Source organism: Amia ocellicauda, chromosome 4, assembly GCF_036373705.1.
Source record: "Amia ocellicauda isolate fAmiCal2 chromosome 4, fAmiCal2.hap1, whole genome shotgun sequence".
Classification (NCBI taxonomy): Eukaryota; Metazoa; Chordata; class Actinopteri; order Amiiformes; family Amiidae; genus Amia; species Amia ocellicauda.
In genome coordinates, this window is record NC_089853.1 from 27,402,119 (window position 1) to 27,423,762 (window position 21,644).

The following is a 21,644-nucleotide window of genomic DNA, read 5'->3' on the forward strand; positions in this document are numbered from 1 at the left end:
TTCCTGGTCACTGGATCCCTGGGACAGGGTTATGTGGGGCCGATGAGGATTTCTGAGCAGTGTATGAGGTTTCTGAGAGTAACCAGGCACAGCCAGCATGCATGTGGGTTGTGTGTGTGTGTGTGTGTGTGTGCGCGAGGGTGTGGGGGGGGGGATGAAAAATGGTGGGTGAGAAATGGGCTCAGCAATCTGTTAGATGGAGCTCAGGCAGATGGAGCACAAGCCTAAGGTATGGAGCACTCTGCTGGAGATTGCTTATGCTGGTGTTGGCTAAGGGCGCATAGCAGACAGTCTTCCTTCTTCCACAGAAAATCAGGTGGTCCAGCAGCCTGCACAGAAGGGTTGATAGAGCCAGAGCAAGACACTGCACATAAGTGGCCTAGATGGCTGCCTTAAAAGGTGTCTTCCAAACATAAAGAATGAGAGGTGCCCCCTAGTGTGCTGTGAAAGCAATTAATATTTTAAATAGCCCCTACAAAGTCAAATGTGAAATAATTATGGATTGCTTAAGTAAACCTAACAGATTTCATAGCAAAGGTTTCCAAAGTGTTGACAACCTAGAAAGATTTTATGTATAAGCAGCATATGCAGACACACACACACACACACAACAAGACCTGCCTTTTTTCTATCCCTAAACAGATGTTGCAACTTTTAAAAGTTAACTTAGCCTTGTCACACTTCAATTCATATGCATTGTTTATTTTCTACAGGATTCAATAAAACTCATATGTCAGTGTTTATTGAAGAAATGCAAACATTTAACTTTCATTTTAGATTCAGTTGATGGTGCAGGACAACAACTGTTATACTCATATATTATTTAAATTATTGCTGCATTTCATGTGGGGTTAAAGAGGAGTACAACTTACCTTTAGTATAATTATGTGTATTTATCCTAACTAATTTGAACTAAAATCTAATCTGGTATACAGCATTGTCAGAATAAAGTTTTTCATGCCATACAAAAAAAAAGAAAGACAAAAGTCCCTGACAGGTATAGATTTCTCAGATCATCTCTGGCAAATGTTCACCTCTTTAATGTGTGAAATTTATCCTATGGGATCAACAGCAAAAGAGGCTTATCTACTAAATTATCTGTCTTTATTTATCTTGACATGTCTGCTGTGTGTTGATTTCTCATCGGATGGTCTGGCATAATAATCAGTCTTTCTCTTTGTGAATGCGTGTTGTTTAATGGTTTTGGAGATCAGTATAGAACTTTCCTGGCCCCCTATACAGGAAATATATGACTGTTGTTATTTTCGGATATCTGGTTTTTGCTTCTTTCAATCGTTGTCAAGCGTTAATGGCAAAAGAAAATGAAAAGTATGGTAGTTCAGCTCAGTAAACCCCACCTTCCTTTTAAGAATGATGAAAGCATAGCCAAAAGAATTGCGCTATCCAGATACTTATTTCAATGCTAGCTGACACATGGTTTAACCAATAATTGCCTTCTGCAGTGTCATTTCAATACATTTAAAAACCATATCCATAATCAAATTAATTAATTGTATTAATTACCAATGCACTTACACAACATTTAATTTGTCTACATTTATCAGAACTCTCGTTATACATTTTAGGTTGTTCTTGCAATTGTGAAGGAACATATATTTATAATAGGACTCCAGACTCGTCATTATTTTGTGTAAACCCAGGTGTGATTCATTTGTGACCTGATTCTCCTACAGTATAGATGGGCCTTTAAAAGGTGTATAAATGCTAACTCTGCAACTGTGTGAACTCCGAAACCACACAATATTTCCCACTGCGGGCCAAAGCACTGTGCTATAAGTATATAGAGGATAATTTACATCCTAAAGCACACCTTACCCATGGAAAGATTTATGACTGCTCCAAAGCTGTGCAGTCTTCAAAAGGAAAAAAAATCAGCAAATATTATGCTCAGTGAAACTGTCATTATTTTAAGCATGTCTGTGAAAGAGGAAAAATACAAAAAGCAAATCCAGCTGACCAAAATAAAGGAATTCATACTATAAGCACTTCAGGGCTGAAAGAGCAGAGACAGATATTAAATCAACAATAAATAAAATGGAATGAATCAACACAGTAGGATCCTACTTAGCGTACAGTGGGGCTGAAAAAAAAAATGCCTACCTCAAATCTTATTTCAAAGGCTTCATAACTTACATTGTAATTGTCTAAAATATCTTACTGTAATCCTGGTAACCTTGAAAAGATCTAACAGGAATATTCATAATAACAAGAAGAAAACAGGAAAACATAGAGATGCACTTCACACATTTTAGAGCAATGCAACCATCTAAAACCCTAACCTAAACAAGTACAAATTGACTTGTAGTGATTGACTTTGATAGTAGGTGTTGTGTTAAATTATTGATAACAACTGAATAATATGTGAGTATCATGCAGTGCACGTGTGTTTCAGTCCACTTTTTTTCAGCAAACAAAAAGTGGTGAAACTTTAGCCAGGAATGTAATAGGCCTGACCTAGAACTGACCTACTCGTTAAACAAATTTAAAAGGTTTAAGACAGTAATTACACATAAATACTCTGCCTGCCCGCTCTGTTATCTCCAACACTACCATGGCACATGCAAACGCAGCATAAATGCCATGCAGGTCCAATTAAAGACAATTAGGGATAACCTGAGGTCCATAATGCATATCTAATCAGCTACTCATCATACCCAGGTCTGAGAATAGAAGAAACAAAACGTGTGATCTTTTAAAACCAGAATAACTTTCAATTTGGCTTTCAGATTCAACTCCAAAGAAAGGAGTCACACGTCCAGTGAGGCATCTCTGAGCAAGAGTGAGAAGTAGGATGATACCATATTTTTTGTTCTGTTATCGTGCTGTAGCATAGTGCCCCGCAACTGCAGACAAAATTGTAATCTTTGCCTGATGTTAACCCTGGCAACTGCCTCACAGATGGAATACTATTGAAACAATGTTAGAATTAGGCTAATGCAAGTCTTAGCAGGATCCATATTTGTCTCTCCAGGTCAAAAGTGGCATTAAACATATATTCACTTTTCATTGGCTGATTTACTTGGGCACTACTTAAAAAATAAAAGTCCTCAATAACTTGAAAATTAAAACCAAAAACTATAAAAGCACCTTGTATCAATAAAGAATAGTTTCTTTTGTTAAATCGTTTTTTTTTAACATGACTGTTAAAAATATTGAATCTACAGGGAACATAAATAACTTGTGGTTAAAGTGATTTGGAGTGGCTTACAGCTGTAAAGATCAATTAGTATACTTTGTAGAACGAGGCAGATTTCGACCTTTTCCCCCAATATAAGGTGGATTGCAGTAGAACAGCCATTTACAAAATGAAGAGATTTAGTGCTAATGTTAGAAAAACACCTGTAAAAGTACCAAATATTCAACAAGAAAGTGAAAGCGGGAGGTTTTTCCTGAAATTGGCAGGGTGTGTGTAGATAATGCACAAATGTATATTTTCCCTCTCTGAAAGAAAATCTTCCTTGTCATGAAATTTTAAAATAAATGCTGCGCCTTGCCATGCTTTCACACTTAGGCACTGGTGAATTTTCCATTCAATTTTTCTGCTGTCTGAATTTACATATAGAAGAATTTCTTGCCTTCTTTCCACTGAAATACTCAATAATATATTTTGACAATGTACAGTGAAAAATGTATATATTTCACACACTATACACTATGCAGCTTTTTCTTTCTTTCTTTTTAACCTATAGTCAGCTTGGAAATGTATGAATTGATTGTTAGCACTGAGTACCAGGGGATGATTTTTGTTTTTGCCCCTGCAAGGAGGCACGCTAAGTTGTAAATGTCACATGAACACAGAAATCGTTGCAGAATGACCCATTAATAAATATTCCTGTTGCCAGAGAGCCGAAGAAGTGCTCAGCAGGGATTTTCACCCTAGGCTGAACAGCACGTGTCACTGGGCTTCCATTGTTGGCTTATTCAGTTATTGCAGGGACAACGTACCCAGTGGCAGAAATAATTTCCTATGGCAATTGTTTAGGATAAACCTATTGGAATGTACATTTGGGTTATGGGTACTGTAAATTTAGTATCAGTTACTGAGAATGTATACATTTCTGGGTTATTGTTTTGATGATCAAAACATATTTTCCATAGTTTCATATGACTTCCCTTTCTTTAATTGAAACAGTCTATGTGTAAGTGTTCTTTTACTTTTTATTTCCCTGCACTAAAAGTCAAAATGGAACAAACAGATTTTGTAAATGGCCTGTGTATACAGTACAGTACATTGCTTGATGCCCCCTAAGAAGACAAAACACAAATTAACAACAGAAATTGTGAAATTGAACTGCACCGTCTTAACAAGATCTGTGACTAATATGTATTTCTTCATAATTTCTCTTAAAAACATTTACAGGAGGAGGAGGATACAAGACAGATTGCACAGCACAGAATGAGATTAAGAAGCAACTCAAGTAATATGTCATTTTGAATCACGACACATAGTGGATGGTCATTCCAGAAAGCAGGTTTATTTAGCAGTGTTTTTAGGGAGTTATAAAAACTTCTGGGCCCGTAAAGAGTAGTGTCACCCCACCAAAAGGAGGGCCAAGTCTCTAAATTCCTGTCTGTTAAAACAAAACCACCTTGGAAGGAACTGCAAGCAATGAAATTCACCCTGACATGTTGGTAGAATACATTAAACAGTCAGTTATAGTTTTTTTTTAAGAGAAAGGGTAACATACTACATGTCTGTACCACCGTATTTGGATTCTGATAAGACTGAAAGCATTCAAGTTTCCTACAGAATCATAAATAAAGAAACAGTGTGCCAATTCTTAAGAATATCAATTGCTTATGAACATATTCCACTCGTTGAGGAGCCAGCCGAGTCCCAAGCTTCTTAAAAAAGGCTCCAGGCATGTGAAATATCATTGGCACAACGCTGACATGGCTTTGACAGACAGAGATGAGAGTTAGAGTCTTGCCAATATCCAAAAATTGGTTCATGGAAATTATTAATCAGTACACAGAAAAGTTTTTATGGCAAACATGTTAATGTAAGTCCAAGTGAATAAATGTAACGCACAGAGCAGGAGAGACGTTTTACAGAGTTTATAATGCTGCAGCTGTTGTTGTGTTTTCCGTCTTTATATATTTGTGTTGTTTATGCCTCATATGTCCCCATTTCATATTCCTGAGTTCTGAACACTAGCGTTGGCTTTAATGTTTTTTTTTCAAATGATGTTTAGGCCAAATGTACCACGAGATACTAGTAGCACTGTTGAGGATCCATTTTGTCCTACATTTTAGAGTTGCAAGGGCTCAGAATGTCTTTATCTTGTAATTTGGAGAGATTTAGATAGCAAGATATCATGGCTGGAGTCCAGGGTGGTTTTGGTCGGAGATTTTAAAGAACTGAAACAGTGACAGATTAATGAGCTATAGCATTCATTCCCAGAGTGCAATCACTATTGGGAAAACAAGATCCATTGTTTTACACTGAAAATCTCTATAATGGTGAAGAAAGCAGGCATGCTATTAATGTTTAGGCAATGAGGAATGATGGGCAAATACAACACCTTGAAAAGACATATCCAATTGATCCATTATGTTTCTAAGATTATATTAATTATAATTTTCAGAGGCTAGGATTTCATTGCTGTTAATAATCACAATGAAAGGTCATGTATTAAAATGCCTTAATATTAAATGTGTTACCTCTGTCACTAATTATTTGTCTTAACTTTCAAACCTGGATGAATTTCTTAATTCCATTAAAAGTGACATGACAGTTAAATCTTCTCAATTCCTGTACACCCACCTGCATATGGGACCAATACAACCCAAACCGACACAGAATACAGATGGCAATGTAAATAGTCACTCAAAAAGGGATCTGTATTGCACTGAACTGTTTACCTGGAGCACATGCTTAATGCTGCCCAACAGATTTTCAGGGCTTAGGATGTGGGCCTGTAATTTCATTACAAGGTTTCTTTCCTTAAAGTGGGCACTGTAATTAACAGCATTATTCACCATTAATCACTGAAGTGGGTTTGCGGTTGTCAAGCTGAGGGCTTGTTAACGTGCTGACAAAAGCATTAACTCAGTTCCACTATGTGCACGGGTGATGTAGGTACATGATTGTGCATGTGAATGTGCTCACGCTTGTTACCGTGTGCGTGCGTATGTAGGAGGAATGACACGGGTAATGCTTAATGCAAAGCTACAAAGTTCATATTCTTCTATTTTGGTTTGTGATTTGCATGCTTTAGTGTTAGGAGAAGAGGTATGGGTTGCTTGCATGTTAATTTGTAAAGGGGGTGTGGATGTGGTAAGATATTCCCATGAAATTAATATGTGTTCACTAAAAAACAACTTGGAAAATGATCGTACAGTATAAGCAAGTAATTAACAGAATCTCTTGCTCGCTCCACGAAGCTTTTAGATTTTGAAGACAAGACTGACTCAAATTTGACTGGAGTCAAATCATCTCTTGGATAAATGTTGTCAGGGATGAAGCCTAATGTTGCAAAGTATTGATACTGAGCATTTAGAAAGCCCTATTGGTTTCACGGAGCCGAAATGGTTAAGAAAAAAATATATTAAAAATCATTTAAAAACTCCAACTTTGCATACCATGATGAGTTTTGCTAAGCTCTCCCTGTGCTGCCTTGCACAATTTAATGAATCAGTAAGACCAGAAGCTTACCATATCTGCTTGAAGAGCCTTCTGCCAATCAGATGCACACTGTCTAATATCTGTAACAGGCTGACAGGTAATTACTTTTTTTCTGTTTATGCAGCATTAGTACTGTCACTATCGCAGTAGCAGGATTTTAATTTACCAGCTAATTTGAGAATTAGAGGGGAAAAGAAATTAAGGACAATAGGAGATTGAAACCATATGTTACGCTAAATGTAAGATTCTCAACTGATAGCCTGGGGGGAGGACAGGAGAGCCAGAAAAGATGCTAGCTCAGCACGTTGACTGGCTACCTTCCATAATCTCATGCTGGGACCAAACAGAATGTTAAGCAATGAATGAAATTATAGCACAGGTGTAATTTCTATTTATATATTTCATGTCTTCGATTTTAAAATAATTCATAGAAATTACATGGCTCTGCTATTAGGCACTGTGAAAATGAATTGTAAGTAGAACGAGCCTTTATTATGAATCTACATCCTCATAATGTTCATAACATGAGAATAAAGTCCTTAAGGCCTTGTTACACAATACAGTTCTCAGGAGACCTTAAAGCAGAACTACCACGATTCCTAAAATCACTCTTTTGGGTCTTTCTGTGTTATTATATTGTATAAGTAAGATTCACACCACTCTTTCAGATTGAGTCAATCACAATGCAACTTTTAAAATGTAAAATTGTAACTTTTATACTTTTACACTTTTTTTTAACTTGCCAAAACATGTCACTTGACACGCAAATGACTATGTCACCCCTGTTTATTGAGGTCGGAGGGCTCGTACCACCCAGCCTTAGCCCCACAACAGGCACAGGTAAGTTTTGACAGTTTATTTTAAACAGCATCCAAGCACGATTTACAAGAAGGCTGTGCCAGGACATGAACATATCAAGCCTTACTAAAATCACCTTTAATAATGTGGGTGAATCACATAAGCAACTTAAAAAAAAACAAAAAAATGTAAAACTTACCAGATACTGGCAGATAACACATTTCAAACATGTCAGCATGTATCTATCTATCTATCTATCTATCTGCAGTGGAGGATCTTGCATTCCATCATTGCCATCAACTCTTTTCTGTCCATCATTAAGCCTGGAGTTACAGACAATTGTCCTTTCTGTTCTCTGAGGGAAACTGTTTTTCACTGCTTTTTTGCTGTGCCAGACTGAGGCCACTGTTTATGCTGATGAAGACATTGATTGAGGGTCTGGGTTTGCCGTTTACTTAGGCAAGCTTTATTTTTGGTTTTAAATACCGAAAGACGAGGCGAAGCATTTTTCAGCTGAGCAATTTTATTTTTGGACAGGCCAAGTTTGCCATTTTAAAAAGCAGGAAGAACAAAGTCAAAGGTTTTATCACTCAAGATCCTGTGCATATTTTTAGACATCTAGTGCGGTCTAAAATCAGGGTAGATTTTCAGTTCTACAGTGCTATGCAAGATTTGGACAGCTTTGAGCTAATGTGGTGTGTAAATACAGTGTTGTGTGAAGTGGAGGGGGGTGTTTTAGTGTTGTTTATATGATGTTTTCATAATGCTTGTTTCATTATTCCAATGTTTTATTGTTGGCCCCATTATGTTAAGTTGCTGTTTTATGTGTTTTTATGTATAAGATTACTGTTTTTACACTTTTGCTTGTAGTGGTTCATGGTATGTGTGTGTGTGTGTTTGGGGGGGGGGGGGGGGGCTGGGGGTGGAGGGCTTTGGGTTTTTTGCTGTGTTAGTGATTTAGTGGATGGGCATACAGTGTTACTGTTTTTTGGATTTGTGAATAAAGTTCATATTAAAACCTATCTATCTATCTATCTATAATGCCCTGCACCTCTCAGGACCCTGGGGGAGGGAATATACCAGCAGAACAGCTGACTGTCTCCCCGCCTGTATAAAACCGGACTACCTGTGTTGGGAAGGCAGGAAGTGAGCCTGAGAGGAGGGTATGCAGGATCAAGAAAGACATTTTTTGTTTTTGGACTCTGTTTATGTACTACATCTTTGGGAACGGAATATGGATTTGGATTGTTGTAGTTTGTCTTGTTTGCGTTTATGATTAGTAAATGTAGAGAGGGACGTTTCATCTGTTTTAGTTTTAGACTTGAATAAGAAGTTAGGGTTTTGTTTGGTTTTTGTATGTCCTTTTGTTTTGGCTCACGTGCACTGTTAAAAATAAATCATCGATTTGCACCATAACCCTGTCTAACTACCTGTTCCTTAAACCCTGCCTGAGGAGCCCCAGCATCGTGTCCAACGGTGCCACTATATATATACACTCACCTAAAGGATTATTAGGAACACCATACTAATACTGTGTTTGACCCCCTTTCGCCTTCAGAACTGCCTTAATTCTACGTGGCATTGATTCAACAAGGTGCTGAAAGCATTCTTTAGAAATGTTGGCCCATATTGATAGGATAGCATCTTGCAGTTGATGGAGATTTGTGGGATGCACATCCAGGGCACGAAGCTCCCGTTCCACCACATCCCAAAGATGCTCTATTGGGTTGAGATCTGGTGACTGTGGGGGCCAGTTTAGTACAGTGAACCCATTGTCATGTTCAAGAAACCAATTTGAAATGATTCGACCTTTGTGACATGGTGCATTATCCTGCTGGAAGTAGCCATCAGAGGGTGGGTACATGGTGGTCATAAAGTGATGGACATGGTCAGAAACAATGCTCAGGTAGGCCGTGGCATTTAAACGATGCCCAATTGGCACTAAGGGGCCTAAAGTGTGCCAAGAAAACATCCCCCACACCATTACACCACCACCACCAGCCTGCACAGTGGTAACAAGGCATGATGGATCCATGTTCTCATTCTGTTTACGCCAAATTCTGACTCTACCATCTGAATGTCTCAACAGAAATCGAGACTCATCAGACCAGGCAACATTTTTCCAGTCTTCAACTGTCCAATTTTGGTGAGCTTGTGCAAATTGTAGCCTCTTTTTCCTATTTGTAGTGGAGATGAGTGGTACCCGGTGGGGTCTTCTGCTGTTGTAGCCCATCCGCCTCAAGGTTGTATGTGTTGTGGCTTCACAAATGCTTTGCTGCATACCTCGGTTGTAACGAGTGGTTATTTCAGTCAAAGTTGCTCTTCTATCAGCTTGAATCAGTCGGCCCATTCTCCTCTGACCTCTAGCATCAACAAGGCATTTTCGCCCACAGGACTGCCGCATACTGGATGTTTTTCCCTTTTCACACCATTCTTTGTAAACCCTAGAAATGGTTGTGCGTGAAAATCCCAGTAACTGAGCAGATTGTGAAATACTCAGACCGGCCCGTCTGGCACCAACAACCATGCCACACTCAAAATTGCTTAAATCACCTTTCTTTCCCATTCAGACATTCAGTTTGGAGTTCAGGAGATTGTCTTGACCAGGACCACACCCCTAAATGCATTGAAGCAACTGCCATGTGATTGGTTGGTTAGATAATTGCATTAATGAGAAATTGAACAGGTGTTCCTAATAATCCTTTAGGTGAGTGTATATATATATATATATATATATATATGTGTGTGTGTGATTATATATATATATATATATATATATATATATATATATATATATATATATATATATATATATATATATATGTGTATATACGTCAAATACACTTGTGGTTAATGATTCCATAATTGAAATCAATAAAAAAAAACGAGCTGAAGCCAGGAAATCAAATGCATGTTAAGTCCACAATTTGGTCAACAATTTGGAAATGAATAAGAACACTAATGATGTGGAAAAAATGCATATGGTCCTGTCAGTGGCAACGATGTTAATGTATTGATTTTAGAGGACAAACTATTGTAAAGTCAATCGGTTGCAAACATAAGAAATAATTTAAGTCCCTACATTATTCCCTCATTATAGGTGCTTCTCAGAGTGCAGCTGATTGTGATATGCCAGTGGCTTTGTATGTCTGATTGGATATAAAATGGTCATTATTCCTTGATGGCTTTTCTTATTCAAGACAAAAAACAATTATGTCTATTAGTCACACAGAATTTAAAGTGTCCTTTTCCTTGGTTAGGGCATACAAAAAAGACACAAACAAAACTGGAAAAATCACACTTTAAATACTGCATATTCTTCCTAGAATGCCTTTACATATTCTGAAAAGTATCTGTAATCTTTATCAGTGTTGATTAAGAGAATCACACATTTTAGTAATTGTTTTTTACGTCCTTTCATATGGCAAAGAATTAGATTAATATGTGCACACAATTTATCATTAACTAAATCTATACAAAATTCTAACTTAAAGATGAGGATGCTGGTTGAGATTTCCAAAGCTGCATAGCTCTCTGTTGGATCAATACCTTTCCCTAGTGCTGGCAAATGTGTGCATATGATCAAATTAATTAGGAGAACAACACTAGGACAGAATGTTTGAATGAAAGAGTACAGTTCCTCAGTACTGTGCAACTATAGTGCCGAGAGTGTTAATGAGGTGTTCATAAAAAATATGAGATTTTGAAAAAGATCTTCTGAACACTCAACAATTGCTGTAAAGTACTATGCAGAAGTGAATACAGAAGAATCCTTCTATGGCACACATTTTATTTCTCTCATTGTTATTTCATACCACTATTGGCACACGCTATTGCTGGACACCATATTCTGGCAGCAATACACAATGCTGAATTATACTCCAATGCTGTTTCATGGAGTATTAGTAGTTTAATTCTTAATTTGGCATTGTTCCTTAGTAATCTTAGTTTGGATGTTTAAACTTGTGTTGTTACTACTGGTACAACTTTGATTCAGCAGACCTATGTGCAAATCATAAATGGACAAAAATATTGCATTTTTGGCAACAGTAGGAATCACTGGGACAGCATGCCATGAACAATTAAATATGCTTTATTATTGTGGTTTTCTCTTTCGAGTATTTCAAAATAGCTTAGCATCTGTGACAAATGAGTTCATTTATTTGCATGGGCAAGAACCACCAACAACAACAGCAATTGTACTTTGAATTGCATCCTTTACTGCCAAGCACTGGAATATGAGGAACGGAATATTGTTGTACACATACCTGTCACTCATTATATATTGTTAGTAAAGTGACAGTGAATGTTTTATACCAATAACAGAAATATGTTTCCCTATCAGCAATGTAATATTTAATAAACAGAAAATGCAGTTAGAGCAATTATATTCAATTAAAGCATAAATGACTTAAAACATTCATCATGCATTCAGTATTACATTTCAATTATAAAATATAATTGAGAGGGTTTTTTTTTATTGTTTCACTAACATTATAAAGTGATGATAATAATGAAAAAATCATTCTAATTTGCATAAAATTGAACTAATAAGGCTGTCTATCTAGATGTGTTTAATAAAGTCCTTAATCCTCCTATTTCACTTTGTACACCATTGCTGATAGAAATCTATGCATGTGGGTGTGCATCTTGTTCTTACCTTTGATTATCTTTTCTATGTATTCCCTGTCAGAAATTTTACATTTTGTTATTGAGAATTTAGTCATTTAGTGGATGTTTAGTTTCTTCTTTAAATTCCCTTATGCACTAGCTCAGTATACAGTACATACATTAAAGGTGTGGCTATAAACCAAATGCAGAGTAAAAGTAACATCATGTAACAATGAAAGTAACAAAGTAAGATAAAAATTAAATAAATTATGTTGAAAGCAAACAACATTATTTTTTAATGTATTAATTATATTTCCGTTAATGTAGCCGAGTTATTATAAGTGAGTCGTCATACATTTTTCACAGTTCAATTTTCTAAAGCCAGTCTTTTGTGTTTCTGTTGTTTTGGAACTAAACAGAAACAGCTGGTGTAGCACAGCACCAGTCTACACTGTAAACAACTATTCAATTATTCAACTAGTTGCTGAAATTTCTGTTACACAGAAAGATGTCACACACTATTTCCTTGACAAACACATTGGTTGAATTAATAACATTGTCATCTATTAAAATATAACGCCAGGTGGATTAACCAGCCTTACTATGATTTCCAATTTATTAAATTATTGCTGAAGTGGTATGCAAAGGCAGCATATTTTATTATGACATTTTTTAATATAGTGAGATATGTTCTGTAACATGAAAGTTAGAATTGTTCTCCTATTATATTGCACATTATGCATATCTGAGTAGATCTTTACAAGTAACTAAAAGATCTAACAGCTCTCCCACAAGTAACTACAATGTCAGCATACATCATCTTTAGTCTCTTCAACCTACAGAAATAAAGACACTCAAGGTTTTCTCCCAGACCAGCTTTAAGAATTCGACACACAGCACAAAGATTTTCCATTTCCCATTACAAAAAAAGAAAAGGTAAAAAAAAAAAAAGCATTCAAACTAGACTTAGCCTGACAACTCTTTTGCTGCTTATTTTTTAATAGCAATCTTCTGCACCAGCAAATCATTGCCAAAATCCAGCACAGTAGGCTCCACCTGACAAGCGTACACGGTCTACTGTGTCAAGCGATTGCAAACAAGTCTTGGCACTCATGCCCGACTCCAACGCATCATTGTGCCGTGGCGACGGCTGCTGCTGCTATGTTGCTGTGTGGGAGGAAGGCTTGGAGACAAAGTCTGTCATATTTTACAGGCTGCTGCTGAGCAAATAAGATAGATGGAGAGTGCAGCAGGCTTTTGATGCGATTCTGACTTTTCAGAATACCTCACCGCTTCATTTCAAGACTCTTGAAGAGAGCTAGGAACTGAAACAGGATATTTACTTATGTTTGTATATACATTTATGTTTCTTCTTATCCTAGCTCTGGTAACTCTTTTTTATATTGTGTATATTTCTTAAATAGTAAATCACAATTACAGGCAAGGGCAGTCTGTGTTCTGCTGCCTGCTTTTTGGTTTAGATGGTAATTTTGTAGCTTTTCGATCATCTGTCCCCTTAGAAGATAGTGACACTAGCAATATTCAACTGATTTGAACATGTTCAGGTGAAAAACAGACACATACGTAAAACAAATCATGCAAACCAAGAAAAGAGACATCAATGAATGTATTTTATTTATACTGGACTTTGATTATTTTCATCATATATATTATTAATTGACCTTTACTTGTGAAAAGACAATACTATGTAGCTTACCCTAATATGCACAAGGATAATGTTACCTTTTTATAGTGCATGAATCAAAATTATTTTTCACACCTGTTTTTTATTTTTTATTTGATTGTGTCAGCTCATTTATCATTTTTGATGCTAACTCATTCAAGGGAATTGCCCACCTCAAAAATCAGAGTGCAGAAAAAGCTGTAGCACATCTTAATCTGATAGAAAGCAAAAGACTGGAAAGTGAACTAATTAAATTCCAGTGCAGTATGCAGTTCAGTAAACTCCCATGGGCCTAGAAGCAGTCAACAGCACAAGTAATTTATTTTAATTACTTGCCCTTTAATTACTCACACCTCAGTAACCTTAAAACAACAAGCTATGTACTGATCTTATCCACATACTCTATTGCATAGACATTATTTTTCATTTTTCACTGAGAAGCTATAATCTCCAAGCAAGTAGTTAAGCTGGACATTTTGCTCATCTTCTCATGGTCTTTGTGAATCATTGACACTTTAAGATATCATTGGGACTCTTTCTTTCAATCAATATTCCATAATGATTAACACTTCAGAAGAGATCAGTTTGACATGCATGGAAAAACACCTGACAAAAAATTGTATTTGAAGAGAGAGACAGAGAGAAATAATCTTTGGCACCAACCTTTCATCTTTTAACTTACGATTCCTCCAGATCCACAGAAAACTGTCTGTTTGTAATGCATTTGTTGCTACAAAGGACATCTAAACTCTTCAAGTGACAAATTCCATGACAATAAAGGCAGATGCATTACAAAGAAAAATACAAATAAAATTGCCCACCTTCATCTTTGAAGCTCCCCAAATTCCTGCCAACTTGAGTTTTGAATAGTTTCTTTGAACCCTCAGAACCTTCTTTAACTATAACATCTGTTTTCATTTATGTTTTTTAACAGTCTAAAGTCATGTAGTTAACTTGGAATTCTGTATAAGTATGGTAGATCATATGATGTTTTTGTATGTATATATATAAAGACATCAACAGTCAAAAATATATATAGCTACCTGTATAAATAATGCCAAATAATACAAAGGAGGCATAATATTGGTCAAAATCAAATACTTATAATGCATGAATGCATAATACAAAATAAAATGTAATCATAAACAACTTAAAGCTGGATGTATTTAAATACTCTATTTCACCTTCTCTCATATTTAATATAGCCCTTTTCCATATTTTTTAAGTTATGTTTTCTTTTCTGTGACTTGTAAATTTGTTGTCCTTCACACATGCCGACAATCAGCTTGAGACGTCTTTGAGAAGCTTTTTTAATGCAATAGTTACTCAGTCTGACAGATAATTATCAAAAGAGAAAGACTATCAGATGATAACACAGAACACATATTAAAGGACGTGCAACGAATAAGAACTAAAATTATAGTAATGTGCAGATGAAACACATGACCTTCAAAATAATTTCATCAGCTACTAAGTATCAACAAATTGTATTCTACATTTGCATTTTTAAGCTATGTCACAGATTGTTGTAATTTCTTATAATTTCACTCACATGTTGTATGATTTAGGTGCCATACATCTGTATTCTGTAGTAACTAAACAAATATAACTTGGGTGAACGATCAATGAATACTGAAAACCAATAAAGAGACACTAGGATTGTATTTCTACATAAAACAATGTTAATGTTACAACGATAGATTAAACAAAATATGAAGTTATTCAGAAACCTGCTTATAACAGGCAAGACTATATAAATGATAAATGTATCCCAGTTTGGGGGGGCTCACATGTGTGTTCATATTAAATGAGATGTAGCATGGGATGAATATCTTTCTGAGGATGAGTTGTGAATTTCAACAGATAGAGATATACACGATCATATGTTTTGTTTCTTTGAACTGTCATCGCTGTGATGCTGTATTATATAATGCCTCTTTTCTAACTCTCTGAAAGAATAGTTATGGTGTTGATACGCATTGATCAACCCGTGGCTTCATTTAGTAAACAGGCATAGCTGTAGGTATGAAAAAAACTTCCCTAAATTATTAATTAAAACAATCAAATGGCTAAAGTTCTTGCTATTATGAATAATACAGTTATTTCCTCAGAATAAACACAGCAGGGATTTCAAAATTCCTCCAATTGTCATATTTGTTGTAGAGATATATGTATTTACCTTATCCAGTGGTTGTAAGGAGAAAGTAAAATACCTCTCTTGTGATTTCACAAAGCCTGTGCATTTATAAAGATATGTGTGGGAATGTATGTGCACATCCTATAAGAACACAAAAATATATTGTATTTTGTTTTTAATTCCTTGTAATTTCTTGTAATTCCACATACCTACAGAAAAAGATTCAGAAAAAAAGGCAGGCTGAGGGGGTGGGGGTGGGGGTGGGGGTGGGGGTGGGGGGTGAATAAATAAAGCTCATACTCAATCAATTGTAATTTGACCCTATGACATTCTCTACAATTAAACCTCAACTTCACCTCCAACATATTTACCCTGCTACAAGCCTGAAAGGTCTTTCCTTTTCTCAGTCTGCGTGTAATTAGTCTCACATTAGGGAGGCAGTGAGAAAAATCTAATTTAGAGCTGCCTAATTCCATTTTCTCATAAATGGTCCAGTAATCTTAGGAACAGTGTGAGATGGAGAGAGAAAGGGGGAGAGAGCATGAGAGAAGGCGAAACACAAAGCCAGTGTGTGTGTGTGTTTGTGTGTGTTGTGACATGGTATGAGGAGTGGTCCAGGATGGGCGATATGTAGAGACACACTGGCACGTCCTGGACTCTCCGGCAGGCCGAATAGCAATCCCAGACGCACCTGTTTGACAGCCTGTGGGGTGGAAGACACAGCTGAGAACAATCAGTTCCAGCTCCAACACAATAAAAGAGACCCTCTCCCCCACGTGTATGATGCAAAGCGTCTCACAGGAAAAGCAGGGAGAGTGTTTGGAGAGTGTCTAGAGAAAGAGAGAAGGCATAGCGAGGCATACAATTTATGTAGAATATGACTACGATAACGGATTTTGCTTCTGAGCTTTGGACTATGACTACAGCTTACGATTCGGCTTTGTGTGTACAGTGTTTGTCAATCTTAGTCACATGTGTAGAGAGGGACCTGTTTCCAAGTTTATGTAGATTCAAAGAAGAGTTAGGATTTGTTTCAGTTTATTATATTTGTCTTGTCTTTGTTTTGATCAAAATAACCCGCGACACATACCATTCATGTATGTCTCCCTACTACCCTGTTGCATGTTTCCTAAATCCTGCCTTCAGAGGCCAGACATTGGGTATAACCCCCCATGGTGTAACAGTATGTATGAGAGAACCTAAATATCTCTACCCTTTTTTCAAATGTCTCTATCCATCCATCTATCAAGCTCAACTGACAAATTATTTACTGTGAGTATTAAAGACCAAAATGTTAATGTTGCTAGAGCTCACATGATAAAGTAGCACTCTATCAGTTGGCGACACAGAAATGAACCAATGCTAAAAATATATTTTACTCGAAGCTCACAAGATAATTCCTCACAATCTGCCAGTGATTTTCTTTGTGGGAGGTATATAAACAAAGAACCATTATACACATCCACATGAGGATTAACTTGGGGTTTATAACAAATTGATATGAGCATTAATAGAGGCTAACCATTTATTTCATTACATGGTACTTAATCAGCCCTACTAGATCTAAGCTTTCAGGTCTTTATTCTGAAGTCATGAAGTTAAAAATGATCTCATTGTCTCAAAACCAATTATAGTTCTTCTTACAGCACAAGTATGGTACATTTCAAACCAAATAATACTAATAAAAACATCTTTAATTACACTACAAGCTATTAAAAGATAATTCTGTTTTGTAATTAGTTGTTTTCTTGTTTGTTCTTTGGTTTGTTTTTCAAACAGCCTGAAGAAACTAAATATCTGAATGCACTAGGGGCACTCATCTCAGTCCTTTTTGGTCTGTGTAGTATACATCCTATATCTAAAAACAATTAACCTTTCTGAAACATGTTTCAAATGTGATTGAAAGAATAAGCACCACCTGTTTTTCATCTCCATAGGGTTGTAGAAAGCAGCACTTAAAATAAAACAAGGCAACCAGATGTTTCTCCATTGCCCAGAAGTGACGGGAACATTTGATTTGATTATTCATCAAAAAAATAATAATAATAATCACACTCATCTATTATACGGTAATAAATGTATATTAATCCCCTCACTTCCTACAGTATGTGTAATACATCCTGAAAACATAGTTGCATTTGCTGCCTGAAAGCTCATAATCCAAGTCAATTGACGATTTCAAAATATGACATATGTATTTACATAATTGGAATATGTTTCTATTCATTCACACAGGTGTGTGTATTGTGTGTGCAGCTGCATTTGTGTGTCTGAATGTTTAATTTGCATGTACATTCAACACATACTTTCATTTTATGTTTATAATCTGAACAGTGTCTGAACTAATATCTCCACTATTACTGATATTGTTGGTATTACAGTTAACTCATTCTAACATTCACTTTCTACCTTTTTGTAGTGCTGCATAAAAAAGGAATTTCTGGGAGGGGTACAGAATGACCCTGACTGAGGTAACTGATACTTAAAATTGAAGTCAGCAGCATTTAAAAATGTATTTTATTGACTTATCAGCAGTAAGAGGAGAAACTATGGAAGCTTAATTACCTGGAGGTCCACATAAATCTGGAAAATGTCACGAGTTCTTATCCTGTTTTACCAGGTATTCCAAAGCAATTTCCTGAATCTTGTGGTGCTAAATCTGCTATGTTATTTTATCATTTAAATACGCAAAAAAAAATCTTACAAAATATATAACAGCTGGAAGTACCTTTCAAATTATTTAATGTAGGTTAATTAGTACTTTAGAAAAGTAAGTCAATGCATCTCAGCATTATACCTTTAATTCAGTCAGGAGAACTCTTGAGATAAGTGAAATTATATATGTTACAAAACCATCATTAATATGCCCATAGGCTTCACATTTTGAGGTACCACTGGCCAAAAGGGGAAGGCAATACCTCGGGGACAGCATAGTAGCCACTCCTCCTTCAAACAAGTCCAAAGAAGCAGGTTGAGGCTGAGGACATAGAGCTTAATTCAAATGCACAGCACCTAATGGAGGATATTTATTAAGTCTCACTCACTGCTCATTGGAAGTTGAGGTCACTGATTAACCAGTGGTAGGGAAGTTACTGGTCAAGCTGTGCTACCTACAGTAAAAATTAAATGTCGCTATTAGCCTAATTTAAAGAGTTTCCTACCTGAATTATCACTTGGCTTCATTTCAAGCCTCAGCAATTCCACCATTTACAAGTATGAAGAGTAAACTACCAATTCGAAAAGAAAAAAAAATCACTGCGCTTGCGATTTAAAAGCTGTGATTTACCTAGCTTTGGTTTTCTTTGTGTATGGCCATTTCTGATATTGTGTTTTGCTGTGGCTGTTGCTGTGGATTTTCCCCAGCCGGGAACCTTCCTACATGCACTCCATTATTTAAGATGCTTCACAACTAATATGGTGTTTTCCCAAGTTGAGGCTCTTATTTTCTCATTGGTTTCTGAATAGATAATTATAAAGCATCTGTTTCTATCTAACTTTAATAAATTATAGTTTGCAAAACTGTTATTTTTCCCACATGCTGTGTCCTGCAAGCCTAATAATTTCAGAATATATAAACACTCTACCCATCTGTTCTCCAGTAGCTTCAAATAAGTAATGAGGGCACCTGGTGCCTCTATATATATATATATTTTAATTCCATTACATTAAATTGAGTTCCTAAAACAGTACCCCATTTGCACCATGACTTGACACTGAGAGCAGAAAAATGCTGACACAACAAGCTCATATGTAGTCAAATAATAATCAGTGACAATAGCTTGACTACTTTACAATTTACTCAAAAGTGAATTATTCAATTGTTACAGTTGGCAACAGACAATGGTTGGCCTAATGAATATACTTTCTATAATTAAAGTAATGAATACATGATATACAGTAAGGAGTAGATATAAATCAACATAAATAAATACAATTAAATATAATAGCAGTATTCATTAAGACTTTATTCAAGTCACTTTGTGGCCTAAAATGACACCTTCATACATAACAATAGCATTTTACTCAAACCTTCTTGGCACCTTTTCTAAACAAAATAAATTACACATAAGGATTCATAATTTGTAACATTGTTTTATCATGTCATATCATAGCAAATATATATATATATATATATATATATATATATATATATATATATATATTAATCCGTTTTCTTTGCATGTTTTGTCATTCAGGTAATGTAATGTGTTATGAAGTCATTATGAAGATTTCACAATGCCTTCACAAAAAATAATAATTTTACAAGTATTGTTTGCCATATTCATGTGATCATCAATTTTAAGTCTGGTATGGTATGAAAAATGTGTGGGCCGCACAGTCATTGTTCTCTTTATGGGTCAGCAAATCTGCTAAGTGCATTACATCTTGCAGGAAAAAAAGTCCTCAACCAAGAATTGTAAAATAGATAGGTCTTTGTGGCTGTCATTATACTGGTTAGAGTGGGTGGCAGGATTCCCCATTACCAATGCATGAATGATAGATCATGAATGCTGAATCAAAGGCAACAGGCAGAAGGAAGAGTCAGTGATCACATGCCTTAAAGAATGCACACAATTCATACAGAATGGGACAAAAGAGGTACTGAACCAATCAAAGGTTAAAGAAAAGCCTATTTGAAGAAGCAATTTTCTAAGTACCCCAAAATTATGAAAATGTCTCACCGCTCATATCAACATTAATGTGAGTCTGCCCGATGTGACCCTCAGCAATGGGCACACACATATATGCATTTATTCATGAACCTCAATTGTAACCCTGGAATTCATCTGAATGAGAAGTCACAGTTTTTTGGTTGAGTTATTTAAAGATTCTGTGCCTCTGAGAAATGCTTGAATTTACAGATTCTCTGGTAAACATTATGACTCCCACTTTGAACTCAAGCTCCACAGGCCTGTTTACATAGTAAAGTCAGAATCATAAGCTCACAGTACTGCTTACCTGTCTTAATCTCTAATGCAAATGTGTCAGGATTATGTAAAGACGGGCCCAGTTATGTATCTCCACTATTGAGAATACTTTTGCAATTATATATTAAGGGGATGCAATTTAAATATGGAGAAGTTAAGCTTTCTGAAAATGCAAAGCAAATGTTTGTATAATTAAAGAAAGAAAAATAAAGAAAACGACATGCATATGAGCACTGACTATGTTGTTTTTTACACTGCACAAAAAGACAAATAAAGTACTATTGGGATAATTCAGAAAACAAACAATTAAAGAAATACCCCCTTGGTTTATAAGGCTTACTGAAATGTACCCTTACACCATTTCATGCACCCCTTCTTATGAATAAGCAGCTCTGCCTCACAGATCACACTCACATCACCAAGCTTTGTTTAATTTTGTCTGAAAGTAATTTTTCTCTTGGCACCTTTCACTTTCTTTTGCATCAACTTTGTAGGGGAAATGGAATGTGTGTTTCACATTTAACTACAAAACTAACAGTCTGGAGAGGATTTGATATGTGCCCACATTTCCTGGATATGATCAACAAAATTAAAAATAAGTAGCAATTTATTGTGTGGTCATGGGAGGGTGTGGGCAGACTATATGTTACATTTTATTGGAATAGGCTGGTTCCTGCTTCAGACAAACTGCTTTCAGTCATGCTCTCATAACAAAATACATAATACTTCCCTCAGGATTAGATTATTTTAACTTCAGTTAAACTATAATTTGCTGACACTAGGCAATGAGTGTTTAAAATGACAGTACTCAAATTGGATTTAAGGATTCCACATATA